This window comes from Crocodylus porosus, unplaced genomic scaffold (genome assembly GCF_001723895.1).
Source record: "Crocodylus porosus isolate Cpor-Errol unplaced genomic scaffold, CroPor_comp1, whole genome shotgun sequence".
NCBI classification, from domain to species: domain Eukaryota; kingdom Metazoa; phylum Chordata; order Crocodylia; family Crocodylidae; genus Crocodylus; species Crocodylus porosus.
The window spans coordinates 210,265,399-210,282,169 of record NW_017728886.1 but is presented as its reverse complement, the minus strand read 5'-3'; positions in this window follow the sequence as shown (position 1 = coordinate 210,282,169).

Below are 16,771 nucleotides of genomic sequence, written 5' to 3'. Positions count from 1 at the left end.
TGTAAGTGTGCTGCTGGTTTCTACTGCCTAAGTGCAGCACCCTGCACTTGTCAGTATTGAAAGGCATCCTGTTTATGTCAGCCCACTCCTGTAACCTATCCAGATCTTGCTGCAATCTTTCCCTCCCTAGTAGCATGCTCATCTCACCCCGAATTTTGGTATCATCAGTGAATTTAAACAGGTTGCATTTCACCCCATCGTCCAAATCGCTGATGAAGAAATTGAACAGCGCAGGCCCAAGGACTGAGCCCTGGGGGACTCCGCTGCCCACTTCCCCCCAGGTTGAATATGTACAGAGTCTAATTATTGGAGAGTGGTCCTAAATTTGTCTCTTCCACTGCTGCAGCAGGGAAAACAGTAGCAGGGAAGCAAGCAGAGTGCTAGGGGGTAGGCAACAGGGGAGTCAAGTGGCCTGACTTCTGTCCCTTTCCCCCTGCTGCCTGCCCATCAGCTGACATCACCATGCCAGTGCCCCCGTGTGCTCCTCCCTTTGCACCTTGATCCCTGCAGTCTGCCCTTCCCACAGGTGCTTACCCTCAACTGTGGCTCTAGCTCTGGCCTGGAGCACTTGATAGCTCTGGTCCCTTCCCAGCCAGGTAATGGTTGCAGTGATGGCAGTTCCAGCTCCAACCCTGGGGCCAGGTCAGAGCCAGAACTGTGGCGGCCTGGCTGGGAGGGTGTGGGCTGAAGCTAGAGCTTGAGTTGTGATTGAGCATCAGCAGTAGGGATAAGGTGTGAAAGGGGCAGGCCAAGGTGACATGTGGGTGCTAGGCGCTAGTGGAGATAGGACAGGTGAGTGTGGGCAAGTTCTGTCCCCCTGCTGCCTGTCCCTTTTTTCTACAGTTCAAGCATGCTTTTGATACTTAAACAGGATACACGCTGTAGTCAACAACATTTTCTGGCAATGGGCCAGAGTGACAGCTCTGGTTTGTGAGCCAGTGCTAGGAACTGGCCAACACTGCTGCCTGGCCATAGCTTGGCGTGGGCAAAGTTCCCTGTCACCTAGCCACAGTGCAGCATGGGCAAAGCTCTCCAGGCCCAGTGAGCTAGATCCAGTTGCTCCATGGGCCAAATACAGCCTCCATGTGCTCTCCCTGACGGATGGATGGACTGACAGTGCGGCTGGGGTGGACCGCCTGTCCACTGTGCAGTGCTGTTCTTGGGTGCCTGGGTTCTGCCTCTGGCTCACTGGCCCCATGCCCTGCTGGGACCCGAGCATCACACTCGGTGTGGGTTGGGGGCACTGGAGGCAGGGCAGCTTCTCCTGTGCCACCCTGGCTGCTCCATGGTCTACCTGCTGCTGCACCCCTGGATGCCGGGAGCAAGGTAAGATGCAGTGCTGGCACTCTGCTCCCCTGGTCCCACTGCAATGCAGGAGGATGCCGCAGGTCCTGCTTGCTGTTCACCTTAGGTTGGCCAAAGACGCAGCTACTGCCCTGTATCCTGCTCCCTGCCACCACTGCACCGGCTCACCCTGGCCCAGTTGTTAGGACCCCGTGGTGCTGCTGCCTCCTGCAGCTGGCTCCATCCGTGCCTTACCCCTGTGCCTCCACCTGCAAGCAGCCCTACCCCCCACACTCCCCCAGTGCTCCAAGACAGCAGGGTTTCTCTGCTTGCCAGTAAGTTTGCTTTGCTTTGCTTTTTCAGCAAGCCCGCCAAAAGTGCAGAGCCCGTGCTTTTTTTGCAGAGCTTGTGAAAATCATGCATTCGCAATTTTGTAGGTCTGTACTCATATGAGGTAGTACAGCCAACAGTCCTTCTGACAGTATGCATAATGGAGAAGTGCTAGCCAGTGAACCACCAGATCTTACAGCGTGTTAATTTCTTCTGGGAAATTTCAGCTTTAAAATATTGGAAGTATTAATTATTTGACACTACTTAAAGCCTCTCTGAGCAGCCTGTTTCATTATTTTGATCATGAGTGACTATGAGTGATTTTTTTTTTTTTTTTCCACTGGAAAAGTTACAGGTACAATTCCTAGAGTAGATGCATTTAGATTAGTACATTTTCTTCTCCCTTACCTAGGAGAATAAACTCTACCAGTAAGCATGTGCATACCAGGAAGGGTTGTACTGCAGTTCAGAATGCATGCAGGCACAATTTTTATTAGCAATTGCAAAGTATACTACAGGCTAAATTCATACCAAATGAAACTCCTGCGATCTCACTGTTATTCTGATGCATCAGGGCTTAATGTCCTGTCCTAAATGGATGCTTTAGTTGAGAGCTAAGCTAAAAGTAATAAGAGCAATTTAATAATAATGTTATTACTTTTGTCATTATAAGAGTAATAGCCCAGTACTGTATTTTTACCTAAATTCAAGATGATTTCCCCCCCGCCACTACCACTTGACTCCTGACATCTGCGTGAAGGCAGGTGTTGCTTAAGGCTCACAACGTAAGAGTGAATATCATGGGGAAAATACGTAGCATAGATTATCTTTTGTGTGTACTTTTTTTAACCAATCTGCAAATCCTGTAGAAAGGATTTGAATCTTGAATGGGAGGTGGCATGCTGAACTGGATTGTGAGGCATGGAAAAAGGTATGAAGACAGGAAATGAGCAGTACTGAAACGCACACAATGTTAGTTTCACAAATCAGACTTAATTAAGCAGTTAAAGTTGCTCAAGTGAATAACTAACAAAAACTCCTAAAACGTAAGGAAATTGGTGTCACTCCCCAAAATTTAGTCTGTCCTTTATAACTCTAGATCAGTGAATCTTAACCTGCTGTGAGATCCTTGTAAGGGTACCGCAGGGTATCTTGCAATAGTAGTACTGTGGGGTATGAAAACACCTAAACATGATTCACCAGATAAACCCAGCAGGTGTTCCCCATGCTGCTACTTTGCAGCCGGGTTTTGGGTTTTTTTTGGTTTTTCTTGGTTTTTCTTACTCCAGGAGATCTGCTGCTACTTGTTCCTGGGGGAACACATGTCCCACTCATGGGGTCATGCCCAGAGTATTCAAATAAGGATCCATAGAATCAAATTTATTCTCTCCTGTTGTGGTCTGAGTTTTTTGCAACAGAATTATTGTTCTATTAGTTTTCTGTAGAGGTGCACTGATGTATTGGTCCATATTGGATTGGCACCAATAAAAGGAAAATTTAAATTGTTGGCTTTTGGCTTTTTTGGCCGGTGTAGCTGATGTCAGCGATTAAACGCCATGTGCATGTGCACAGCTACAGCAGGCACATGGCCAGATTGCAGCTCAGCAGCTTGGAGAGCAGTGTCTGGCTGGTAAGTGTGAGGCGGGGAGGGTTTTTTTGGGGGGGCAGATTAAGGCCCGCACAGTGAGGGAGGGAGTGGGGCTGGGGCAGGGGTAGAGACAGGTGCTGCCCAGTTGGGGCAGGAAGGCACAAGATGGAGCTGTGGGCAGCTCATCCAGGGGCACAGCTCCCGGCTGCTGTGCGCACCCCCAGGGGAGGCAGGGAGTGCATATGCTGCCTGGATTTGTGCACAGTGCAGAGGCAGGCTGCTAGGAGGGGGTCTACAGGGAATTTTGCAGTGGCAATAGCCACCTTGTAGGGTGTGTGCAGCAGTAGGGAGCTGCTCCCCTTCTCCCCACCCCTTCCTACACCCTCTGCCTCCATCCCGCACCCTACCCCAGCTGGGCAGCCACTTGCCCTGCCCCAACCCCACTGCCTCCCTCATTGTGGGGGCCTTGATCTGCCCACTCCCACAGACTTACCAGCAGTGAGCTGCTTTCGAAGCTGCCGGACTGCATATCTGCTATTGGATCGATATGGCTGCTTAATATTCAGCCATTGGTATCATCCAAAAAATCTTTATCAGTGCACCTCTAGTTTTCTGCAGTAAAAAAACCCCCAAAGGTAAGTGCAGCCATTTTCAGAGGGGTGCCTTGAATCTGAAAAGGTTGAGAACCACTGTTTTAGATGATGAACACACCAATACCCTTTCTAACACTCCAATCTTGTTAAGGGTGCTTCCGTTACATAGATGCAGTTATGATGGTACTACAGTGGTGCTCAGTCATTCAGCCCAGTGGGCTGGATGAGTGGTCTGGGGTCTGTCCCCAGACTGGATTCTGCAAGTATGGTCACTCCCCAGAGTGGTTCCAGGCTTGAATCAACCTGCGGGATCAGTCATTTGGTGTCAGGAAAGTGGTGGCAGCATTAATTGCTACAACTTTGGGAGCAATTAACAGCACCACTGCTCCCCACCATCAAATTTCCAGACCTGTAGGGAGCTCTATAGCCTGGAGGTTAAGTACCACTGTGCTAGTAGATGTTCTGCTCTAGCACAAAATGGGCCTAGTGCTATTTCCTGAAGCTCACTAAATTATGCTTATACCATCTATTGTGCTAGTGTACAGCACTGATATAAAGAGATTTGTAATTGAAATGTATTGACATTACATTTTCGTTAAGGCATAGAAGGCCTCAATTTTATTTGCATGACGTGGGTGTATAAAAAAAGTTCAGTATTAGCATTGTGGGCAATATATACAGCTCAAACTAAAGTGTTTACTGTACTTTGGGCTGTAAAAGAGAAATCTGGGGGTTAAGCACTGGAGGTGGCAAGGGGGGCAACACAAACACAGGCTCATGAGGCTGCTGATGCACCTTATTTTTGTAGTGCCATATAATTTGTATTACTACAAAAAAGATTGCTCTGGGGTGTGCACTGTCCCTGACTGGAGCATGACAAAGTTGTTACAAAGGTAAGCTTTCCAGTCAGGAGGTGATAGGGGGGCTGTTCTTTAGCTCCCCCTGCCCCAGGGGAGCCTGTCAATAAACCAGGAGGTTCACTGACAGGCCTGTCTGATCAGCAGGGATCCAGGTTTTGTGTTCACCATGAAAAAACATAGTCAAGCCCTGATTTTTCTCCTTTTAAAGGAGGAAAACTTGGGAAATGGTGGGTTTCCCCTTGCAGGCTGGCAGAGTTCCAGTCTGCAAGGGGCTGGGTGGTATGGGAGAAGAGCAGTCAGGCAGGGAGCGCCGTGTGCATGTACACTTGCACATGGCTACCAGGCAGCCTGGAGAGCAGCTCCCACAGGTAAGTCTGATGTGGGGGGGAGGGGAGGGGAATTGGGACCCCCATAGTGAGGGAGGGAGTTGGGCAGGGCTGGTGCTGGAGCTGGGGCTGCTGCCCAGCCAGGACGTGTGGGGTTTGGGGCTTGGAGTCATAATGCAAAGCTGCAGGGCAGCTTGTCCAGGGGCAGCAGGGGAGCTGGATCCTCACTATTGTGACCCTGGAGGTTATGGGGGGCATGTGCCCCCCCACCAGATTTGTGTGCAGGGTGGAGGCAGGGGCAGGTTACCTGCTACAGGCTTGGGGCTCCCCACCCTACTGCCTCCCCCTGGGGCCTCCGGGGCCCAACAGGTCACAGAATCATAGAAGTAGGGTCACAAGGGACCTTGTAGATCTTCAAGTCCAACCCCCTGCCCTGGGCAGGAGAAAAAACGGCTCAAATGACCCCAGCCAGGTAGATATCTAGCCTCCTCTTAAAGACCCCCAGAGTAGGAGCCAGCACCACTTCCCTTGGAGGCCACATCGGGAAGCTCGGTGCCATTTCCACAAGCCCTGCACCATGGTGAGGTGCCCCTTGCCCACCCAGAAGCAGTGAGGGTGGGGTGCAGAGTTGTGTCCCTTGCTGCTGCCATGATTAAATAAAATGAACGTGTGGCTGTTCATGTTGCGTCTTATGAACCTCACATATAAAGTATGATAAATGTAACATCAGCGAGAGCCCTGTTACCCTGCAGGTCATTTAGGAATATTGTGACTTGAAAATGGGCACTCTCTTACATTAACCAGAATTAAAACTATATCTATTAGCTTTATTTCAGCTTATTAGAAATGGTAGCAAGTTCAAAATTCAGTCTGCTAGTTCTCAGTTCTGTGACAAAATAGATCTCCTCAGTCCATAAGGTCTGTTTCATACCAGGACCTCTTGGTCACCCTCCCACTAATGGAGGTTTGTTTTCTTGTAGCATGTTTTCTAGTAATTTTGCTGTCTAATTTTAGATAATTAGTGATGGGGAGAGTCTTGGTTATTCTGTTGTCTTGTTCTCAGTCATTGGCAGCAAGCCTCTGGTGTGTATATATACTAATGCAGACCCTGTGGGAGAAAGTGATGCTATTTTTGCAGCGGTGGAACTTTCCCTTTCTTGAATCAGGTAGCATGTATTTATTTGCTTGAATCATGACTGATGGTTTACTCTTGTGGGTGGGTGATGACTAAAGCTCTATTTCTAGTATAGACAAGACCTGGAGCCTTCTTTTTTTTTTTTCCTTTTCCTTTTAAATAAAAGTTCTTGGATCAGGATTGTGTGTGTGTGTGTGTGTGTGTGTGTGTGTGTGTATATATATATATATATATATGTGTGTGTGTGTGTGTATATATATATATACTTTCTGCTTTTTTTAGTCGAGCGAACAGCATAAATATCTCTTTGGGTGCTTATACATGAGCAGCAAGGATGCTCTGATGTGCTGTAATTACAGCATGTCAGAGCAGACGCAATTAATTGATTAATTAATTGAGTCTGCTGGAGCATGGTAATTACTGCACTCCAGCAGCCTCCAGTGTCTCATGTATCAGTGTTCCCGCTAGGGCGCTTTATCTAAGGCTTGTTGAATGAGCTTTAGATAAAGCACCCCCACCACCATTTTAAGTGCAGGGATGCTGATACATGACACGCTTCAGGTGCCTTAGTGGCTCTTAGAGCCACTTTAATTAAAGCACCCCCTCCCCCCAACTCCCATAGCACGTGTATAAATGCCCCTAGTAATCATGCTTACTGGCTATTTCTATAAAACAGTCAACAAGCACAATCATAAAGGCCCCCTCTACATACGCAGGTAAAAGTATGCTTGAATCTAATGCGTGGTCAATAGAATCCTGCTTCCTGCCATGCCACGTCCATGGTAGGAGGTGCACTTGTGGGACTGCACATTAGATTCAAGTGTGTCTTATTCCTGGTTGTTATGGGGTGATGTCTCTCCCTGACTTGCTCAGCGACTCGTCTGCCATGCCTTTAATGGAGAAAATTTATAAATTAATCCCGAGTGAGTTACAAATCAGGTGGTCTCTATGTGCACTATTTTTTTTTATTGCTGTTTTGTTTATTAGCTTTTACCAGATTAGATAATGAATAACCAAAAAACAGAAGTAAGCGAAACAATCCCTGCCAATGGAAAAACCATCTGGGTTGGGGCTTGTCCTTCCTTTACAATTGCCTCTCTTTCCTCTTTCAGGTGGGTTGGGTCTCTTTCACCAGGCCATCTTCACCACAGCCAGCCACCACAGTAAATCTAATTTCCGCTCTCACCTCCCGGTGCATTGGGGTTCCACTGTAATCAGTTCTACATTCAGCATGCTCTGAGGGTTCTCTCCCATCCTTCACCATCCTCTTGCCTCTCTCTCGGTGCCCTCCGGAGGCAACCTTCTCTTCTCGGCTGTCCGTTTTTATTGCCACTGTCCCCCACCTCTGCATTGTTATTCTTAACTCTATGCCAGTGTGAAATACTCACAGTTGGCTGTCCTTAACTGCTGTCCTTTCCCTTCCTTGAGCTTCTGCCCCCTCCTTTCCCCCCTCAGGCTGAGTCCCTTTCAAGTTTCTAAGTAACAGAGTTTACTGACACCTTGTTACACTGGTGTATAAGCCAATCTTGGCCTTCCTTTGTACTGACAAGAAGTAGACTCCCATGGCTAGGAGCCCCCTCTGCTGAGGGGGGGTTCCCAGCTGCAGGGGTCGCATGCAGCTAGGGCCAAGAGTCCTACAATTGACAGGGTTCTCAGCCGCAGCTGCACCTCATGTGGGGTCAGTTGCAGGGGTCCATTGGTCCCAGCTCTGCATGAGGCAAAGCTGGGGCTGAGAGCCCTGTTAGTTGCAGAGTCTCTTGATCTAGGCTGTGCATGAGACGCAGCCAGGACCAAGAGTCCTGTGTGGGCTGGGGGTTTCATGTTCCCCAAGCCTTGGAGCTCACAACAGCTGAGATCCCCAGGACTTGGTGGTTTCATACTGTGCATGGCACACCCCTGCAGCTGGGAGCTCTGTCAGCTGACAGGACTCCCAGCTCCAGGGGGGAACTTTGCTGCATGTGCAAATTAAAACTTAATAGCAACCAGCTATAAGGTTAGTAAATATTTTCAACGTCTAACTTTATACCTGATTAGAGCTTTTTATTTTGTGATAACTGCTTTGTACATGTAGCTGGTCTTAAGGTAGTTGCGCAATTAACCAGCTAATTATGCCATACCTGTAATGCATAGAGGGAGCCAAAGACATATCTAACATTCTAGTTTTGTTAATGTGAGGTACATAGACATGTACTAACTTTCTGACAGTTAAGTTGACTTAACTTTTTTAAGTCAACTTAACTGTCAGAGCATACACCAGGGGTAGGCAAAATGCGGCCCACCAGGCCAGTCTATCTGGCCCAGGGGGCCCTTAAAAAATTTAGAAAATTAATATTGATCTGCCCCTGGTTGTCTGTCATGTGGCCCTCGATGGCTTGTCAAAATTCAGTAAGTGGCCCTCTGCCTGAAATAATTGCTCGCCCCTGGCATGCACAAACATGTGGAGCAGAGTCAACTTAAATGCAGTACAAGGTACTACCCCTCTTGAGTTGCATTAGTTAAGCTGACTTAGCTCACAAGATGGCTGCCACCATGTCAAGGAGTTATACATATGTATGCTCCTACATGACTTAAGTTGACTTAGTTACATTGCCTTGGGTGCCTATACATATGCTCCAGGGTGGCAGGGGGACATTTTAGTTAGTGTTTCCTAAGAGCCGTTCTAATTAAAACCCGCAGCACCTCATATATTCAGCATCTCTTGTTTCAAAATGGCCATAGAGTCACTTTAACTAAAGCTCATCAAATGAACTTTAGGTGAAGCACTTGCGCCATTTTGAAACTCGGGACACTGAATACACGAGACACGTTCTAATTAGAATGCCCCGGCAGACTTGATTAATCATGTTTGCTCCAATGCGTTCTAATCCAAAATGTGTCAGAGCACGTGTATAGTAACCCCTTAAATTGAATTAGTACATATGTATGCATACATGAACCTGCCTGCTATAGTCTAACCACATGTAGCCCTTATTTGGAAGAATTAGATTTTAAAGAATTGGGCAGTGTGAATAAAAATAAACTTAATCCATCACTGAATTTATCTAATCTTATGTTATTTCTGGGGTGGGCAATTATTTCAGCTGGAGGGCTGCTTAATCAGTTTGGTGAGCTGGCAAAGGCTGCATGGGTAGCCCCACCTCTTGACAGTTGCACAACCCCATGGTCACCACATTGGGACCGGAAGTCTTGCCCCCTAACCCTTGACCTATGCAACCAGAAGTCCCTCCTCCTCCCGTCCCCCCCAAAATATGCTAGTATAACTCAACTGGATTTACACTGACTTAAAAATGGAGTAAATGCAGTAGTGAACTAAATCTAGAGTTTAATCAAAATGTACTGGTATATGTAAAGTGTGAATCTCAAGCTAGACAGTATCCTCCTCCACTTAATAACTCTCTAGGTCAGTGAGAAAATTGTTTGGCTTTTTCAATTTGATTTGATTTTTTTCAATTGGCGCAAAACAGTACATGTAGCTCTTGTTATCACTTCTGTCTTTGACCACAAAGATCCATGAATTTCTAGTAGGTGGTCTGTTTTACTTATAATCCAGAAAGTGGTGTTAAAGAACAAAATTGCACAGAATAACTCACAATACTAGTGTCCAACTAGGGCAGGAAGACCAATAAATTTATGGAAAAAATAGTGGTGCTAGAACTAATTTTTTCATCATTTTGATAACAAAAAATGGTTACACTCTAAGGATTCAGTGTTCTGATAGTAAGCAGAACCCCATCTCCTAATACAAACTGTCAATTATTTATGATAATCAAGTTGTTGTATGTATGATGCTCAAACAGAGTCCTTCCCAACACTAAAAAAAATGACCAGTAGCAGTTTAGCTGGCGGGCTGCACTGTCTTAATCCTGGTGTACTAGTTATCTTAGTAACTTGCCTCTCTCCCTAGAGCAGTGATGATGAGGGCTCTCACCTTCTGGCCCCACAGGCAAAGTGGCTTGTAGCCAGTCCACAGAGCACAGCCAGTGTGGGATCAGGATATAGGGTCAGTCTGTGGGTGTGACTTCATATGCCAGCCCAGCTGAGGAGTGACCCTTCATGTTAACATAATGCAGTGCATAGGGCTATGTCATCAGACCCATGGGGCTGGAAATCTGGTGGCAGGAGAGCAACAGCAGCATTAGTTGCTATGGCTTTTCCCCCATTGCCAAACTTCAAAACCTGTGGGAGTCCTGGAGGCTTGATGAGGCCCATGGGTTGAGCGCCACTGCCCTAGAGCACTAGTTTGGTATGTTGCCCAGTTGCATGGGGCTGGCAGGAAATAAATTCCCTGTAGCTTCTTCCAGTTGCTAATGTACCTGCACAGGTATGGTTGGACATTTTTTATCCTCTGTATACAACAGAATAATGTTTATTTCAATTATACTTTTACTGTCTGCCATCAATTCACTCATACATCTTCATTGCATTTATTGTAGACTGCAAAAAAGCTGTGATTTCTGCAGCCAGAGTGCCTGTTCCCTTTGTTAACATACCAGTTGCAAGAGGCTTCTGTTGACCCATGCTCTGTTTCCTACACTGCATTCCTTTCAATAGCTGTCTTCAAGGCGCAGCCTGCATTCAAATTTACTTCTAAAGACTTCTAGACCAAATATCAGATTCCTGGCTTCCTGAATATGCTATCCACATGTCCTCTCATTACAGAACAGTATCAGGCTTCCAGGAATAAGGTAGAAGTCTGTCTGCATGTTACAGATGATGGCCTGGTACTATGAAGTGTATTTGGTTGTGTTTTAAGGGAAAGGATGGTCTTGTTATTAAGCATAGGATTAGGCATCACATCTAATTTATTAGTTGCCCTGCCTCATACTTTCTTTGTGACTTTGGACTTTTTTTACAGATACAAAAAGAGGTGGTACAGAAATGAAACACAGGGTGCACATAGGGTTCTTGTGAGTTTTCATGTGTTGATTTTTGTTGCATGCTATTAGGATGGTTTCATGCTTGAAACATCCTTTCCTCCAGGTTAAGAATTGTGTATTCAGGGATTACTAAATGCTGTAATTGTAATTGTAGGGATTAGTGAAAACCTGTTAAGAAGAGAGAAATTGGCATGGTTTATAAAGGAAAAGAATTTGATCAAAATACAGTAATTTAAGATCACCTATAATATTAGCATCATTTAACTTGTATCAATTGGGTGGTGCTTACCCTTGATGGACCAGGTCCTTAACCTGTGTTTCATTTTAAAGTGCATAGGAAGTTTTTGCATGTAGGGAGTTGTAGGCAATATCAGTTATTCTACATATTTGTTATTATTTACTAAAGCATCTCATTCATTGAAGTGGGGAATAGAAAAGGTTTGATTAAAAACCCTCTTGAGCTTGTTGAATTGGCTGAGTTTTGAGCATAACTTTTTGTGTATGTGTGTCTTTGGTCTTTGGGTTGAGTAGTGTTTTAGATTTATCTTTAAAGACACCCTGCATTAGAGCAGAGGATGAGTCCCACTTTCTGCTCTTTTGATGCCTGCAAACATTTATTTGTTTGCTGCAGTATGTTGTTGACCTAATGAGCAAGTTTTGTATATTCAGTTCATTATGTGCAGCAATGGCATAAGATGGGGTCACAAATGGGAGGATGTAGATGTTTCACACTGTAGCGCAGAGAGAATATCTGAGGCACACAAGCCAGAAGTGTGCTCCAAATGAGCTGGAATAGCTTTATAAATCAGCCCACTGCCATTTACAGCTGAATGAAATATTCTCTGTGACCATAAGGAAATGAGCAGATCAGCAGTGTCTGGTATACTAGAAGTAGGCCAGCGTGTGTGTCATCCTGTTTTGGCAAACGGCCAGGCTTTGTGTACTCCAGACACCAGATGGGAAGCAATTATGAATGTGACAAGCAGGTCATCTGGCAGACGCTCCATGGACCTGCTGCCGCATAATTTTTGGCGGGAAGCAGAAAGCTTCCTTTTTTGTGAAAAACAGCCAACCTCTCTCTTTTATAACACATTTTTAAGAGCTACTTCTTAGTTACAGGGCATGTAGTTTTTTGGTTAGGTCATGCTATATAGCACCCTTTCTAGGTCTGGCTTTTGCTTTAATCTACAGTAAACATCGATTAGAAATTGTGTTTAGCAAACATTGGCCTGTGGAGCAGGCAGGCACAAGCACTGCAGTAAGTTGGCAAACCAGCAATTTCTCTCCTTCCAACAGCAGAAAGGAAAAGCGCAGATATCCTCCTTTTAACAATGAGATCAACAGGGAAAGAAACTCAGCTTATCAACAGCTCTGTCACAGTAGAACCACCTGGGGGACAATCAGTGTGCATCTGGATTGCCTTCTTCATAGATTGGGGCCATGTTGGGCCTCTATACAGTTGTTCTTCGGCTATAGTCACCAGTCTGTAAAAGAAAAGCAATGTAGTAGGACATATCAGCTGGGCTGATTCCAGCTGAGTTCAATAGCAGAGTCCATCAAATAAACACAAGTTGTTAATTGCATTGGACAAATTTGTAACATGTATTACATATTCTGTTGCATTCTTCTCTAGCTGACGAAACAAATGTGGATTGGGTTGTGTGAAGTCATTTTTCAAGACTATACTAATTTGGAAAACTCTCACAGCAAATGCAAGGTATTTGCACCCATCTGTTCTGGGGTGAGTTGAAGGTCCTTAACTACCTTCAGACATTTGAACTACCTCACTCCCCCTATATCAGGGGTTGGCAATGTTTTGAACAGAGCGCCAAAAACACCCACAACTTAGATTTGTAAGGTGTTGACATGCCAGGGGTGGATGGCAGGGGAGCTGCAAGGGGCCCGATCCTTGTTGTGGCAGCGCAGCCCTAGCCCTCTCCCCAGTGCCTGTCCCAAGTCATGCAGGCATCCACTTCCAGCTACAAGCCAGGCCAGGGCTTCTCAGACCGTGATGCAGCTGCTTGCAGCCTCCTGGCTACCTGCCACAGCGGCCCTGGGAGGGCCCCTGCCACAGAACCTGGGTTGCTCACAGCAGGCGGCGGGGAGGCTGCAAGCAGCTGTACTGGGGTCCATAAAGCCCTGGCCTGGCTTGTTGCCAGTGGTGGGTGCATGGGCACCTTGAGGCACAGTGGGGAAGGGGCCCAGGCTACGCTGCTACAACAAAGATCAGGCCCCTCATGACTCTTCTGCCTTGTGCCCTGAGGCATGCATGCCAAGCAAAATGCCTTTCGCTTGCCACACTTTGGCACCTGCGCTGGGGGTTTCCTACCCCTGCTCTATATTACTTTGCTGTAGTGTGTGCGATTCCTAGGAGGACTCATTTTGGTTCCCTATTTGATTCTATCCAGGACATGTTTCTTCTGTACAGTACACAAGTCTTATGGCAGGATAGATAGGAAATGAAGTACTTCATGGAAATCTTGAGCTATACTCTGCCTTGCTCAGGTGAGTTATAAACACACTGCAGTAGGACATGAGTTAGCAGGTAGTACCATTTCAGGAGAGTGTGCAGTGGGCAAGTTAGGTGATTTGTAATGTGGATGGGCAGTGGGTTTGAGTTAGATGAGCTAGGGCTTGGCACTATAACACCCATACTTACGGCAGTGAAGCTATAGCTGCACAGGCCTCAGCTATCCAGGCTCTGAGATAAGTCTATGACCTGCACTGTTGAAACTTCACTAGTACTTGTGGCCAAACTAGTTAGATTAAAGCTATACCACCCCGCCCCCCCACCTCCCGGTACAGGAAGACCTGCATCATTTCTATCTCGGTGGACTACAATGCACTTCCTTTGCAGTAGGTTGCCAAATTAAGGATAATCAGCTCAGCTGTTTGCTGCAGCTTTTACTTCAAAGGGCAGTGCTTCTCTGATTAGCTGGAGTTCATTATCCTGCTGGGCTGACTGGAGAAGCAGGACCCTTTTCTATGGCTTTTATTTTAGTTGGTTGGAGCACATCAGTCAATTTGCTGTGGCTATATACCCTGACACAAACCCTCATCTTTTTTGGGGACCTTAACTGTGTGAAGAATTTGGATTCTCCTGTGACTGCAGCTCATAGATACAGCTCTGCTGTATAGATATAACCACTGATTGGGAACCCCTTGCACCAATGATTGTCTAAAGTGACAATGTAAGTAGATCTGAATCTCGTTGGCAATTTGAGTATAGGGTTGTGGCTCAGGTTTTTATAGAGCATTTCAAATCCCCCAGAAAGTCAAGGGGGGGATGCTCAGACTCTTGGCTGGTTCCTTGGTGTTTTGTACTAGGTCAGTTTGTTTCAGGTTTGGATAAACTGTGAGGTGGGAGTTTAGTGCAGAAGGTATGGATATTTTCCAGCCCCACTTCTGAGAAGGATTTGGTTTATATTGGTTCTGCTGTTTCAACTAGAACAGTGGTTTTTCAACCTTTTTAATAAGTGTACCCCTTCTGTCTCAAAGACTCAGTTCATGTACCCTTTTACATCTCTTCTTGTTTTTAAGGTGGGGAGCAGATCAAGGCGCCGCAGTGAGGGAGGGAGAGGGGCAGGGGCAGGAACTGTTCAGCCATGGTGGGGCAGGATGTGGGACAGAGCCATGAGTGGATCATCTGGGGGATGCAGGGAGTGGGGGGGTGGCTTCTGCTGCTGTGTGCACTCCAGGAGGGCATGGGGGGTGTACCCCCAGATCCACATGCAGGGCAAGGGTGGGCTGCCACTGAAGGGGTGGGGCAAATTGTGGGGGAGGGAGTGGGGCTTGGGCAGGGGCTGCCCAGCTAGGGCTGGGTGCAGGACTGAGCTTCAGGGAGGTGGTGGGGAGGCGGAGTGACTCCTGCTGCTACGCAGACCCTGAGAGGGCATCAGGGGCCATGTGTCCCCAGATCTGTGCCAGGCTGTTCCCAGCAGGGGCTGGGCTATGCTCAGGGCAGGCAATGGTGGCGTTGGGAGGGGAGTTCGTGGGGGGCTATGGTGAATTTTGGGGTGGCTGCAGCCCCCCCCATAGCCCTGCTCCCATGGTGAGAGAGGGAGTGGGGCTAGGGCTGGAGCAAGGGCAGGCACTGCCCAGCCAGGGTGGGGCAGAGGATGGAACCACGAGTAGTTTGTTTGCAGGGGATGGGGTGGCTGCTCCTGCCGCTGCATGCACCCTGGGAGGGCATCAGGAGTAGTGGGGTGTCCCTGGCTCTGCACACAGGGTGCAGTGAGCTGTGGGCTGGGGCCGGGGCAGCGCTGGGCTGTTCCTGGCGGAGGTGTTGGGCTGGGCTTCTCTGGGGGCTGGGGAGGCTACGGCAAATTTTGGGGTGGCTGCAGCCCCTCCCATAGGCCCCTCCCAGCACCACTGCCACCCACCCCAAGTGCAGCCCGGTTCAGCCTCCACCAGACATAGCCCAGTGCAGCCCTGGCTCCAGCCTGCCTTCTCCGTGCATGTAGATCTGGGGGTATACACCCCCCATACTCTCCTGGGGTGTGTGGTGTGGCAGGAGCCGTCACCCCCCGCCCCATGAACACCATGTGCCCCCGGAGGCTGGGGGAGGCACAGTAAGCTCCCACAGGCAGTGGTGGCAGGAGCGTGGCAGTGGTGAACTCCCATAGGTGGCCACGGTGTGGGAGGGGAGGTGTGATAAGCACTGGTCAGCAACCACCTGCAAACGTTGGCGGTGGCCAGCGGTGAGCATGAACTGCCTGCAGATGCCGCGGGCAGTGTTGGTGGCAAGGGGGAGGTGGTGAGCAGCAACTGCCCATAGCACCACCAGCAGCATCAGCAGCACTTTTTGCAGGGGGTTTGCTGCCAAGCTTAGGGGGTGCACGTGCACCTGCATGCACTCCCTATGAGTCACCAATGCCCCACGCCCCCCAGACAATCTGCTCATGACTCTGTCCTAGGCTCTGCCCCGGCTGGGCAGCTACTACCCCAGCCCCACTCCCTCCCTCGCCATGGGGGCGGGACTATGAGGGGGGCTGCAGCCATGCCAAAATTCACTGTAGCCCCTCCAACCTCCCCTCCAAGCGCTGCTGCCACCTGCCCCGAGCACAGCCAGGTCCAGCCCTCACCTGGAACAGCCCACGCACAGATCCAGGGGCACATGCTCCCTATGCCCTCCTGGGGTGAACATAGCAGTGGGAGCCACCCTCCAGCACCCCTCACAGCTCAGTCCTGCGCCCCATCCTGGCTGGGCTGCCCCTGCCCTACTGCTGGGGCCTTAATCTGCCCTCCCCCCCCCCACAACAGTCGCAGCCCGCCATCACCCCATGTGCAGATGCGGAGGCAGATGCTGTGCATACCCACACAGGGTGTGCTTAGTGACAGGAGCCACCCCTCCACATGGTTCAGTCCTGTGCCCCACCCTGGCAGGGCAGTCCCTTCCCCGGCACCGCTTCTTCTTCCCACAACAAACTTATCAGCTAGACCCAGCTGTTCTCCTTGTGGCTGGACTGCACTCCTGGCTGCCCATGTGCCACACTGCGGCTACGTGCACGCATGCAGAGTTTTGCGTACCCTGTACTACCCTTTTAAGTACCCCATGGGTTGACAACCACTGAACTAGAACATATATTTAATAGGGAGTAAAGTTAATTGCTTTTTGGAGTTTAGAGGCTATAAATAAAACAGATTATCACATTGCATGAACTAAACTATCAAGTTTACTTCTAAAGACTTTTCTGCACCAAATATTTAAATTATATGTTAGTTCCTTCAGATGAATACACAAAAACGGCTCTCTCCCTTTCTCTTTGACTCTGAAAC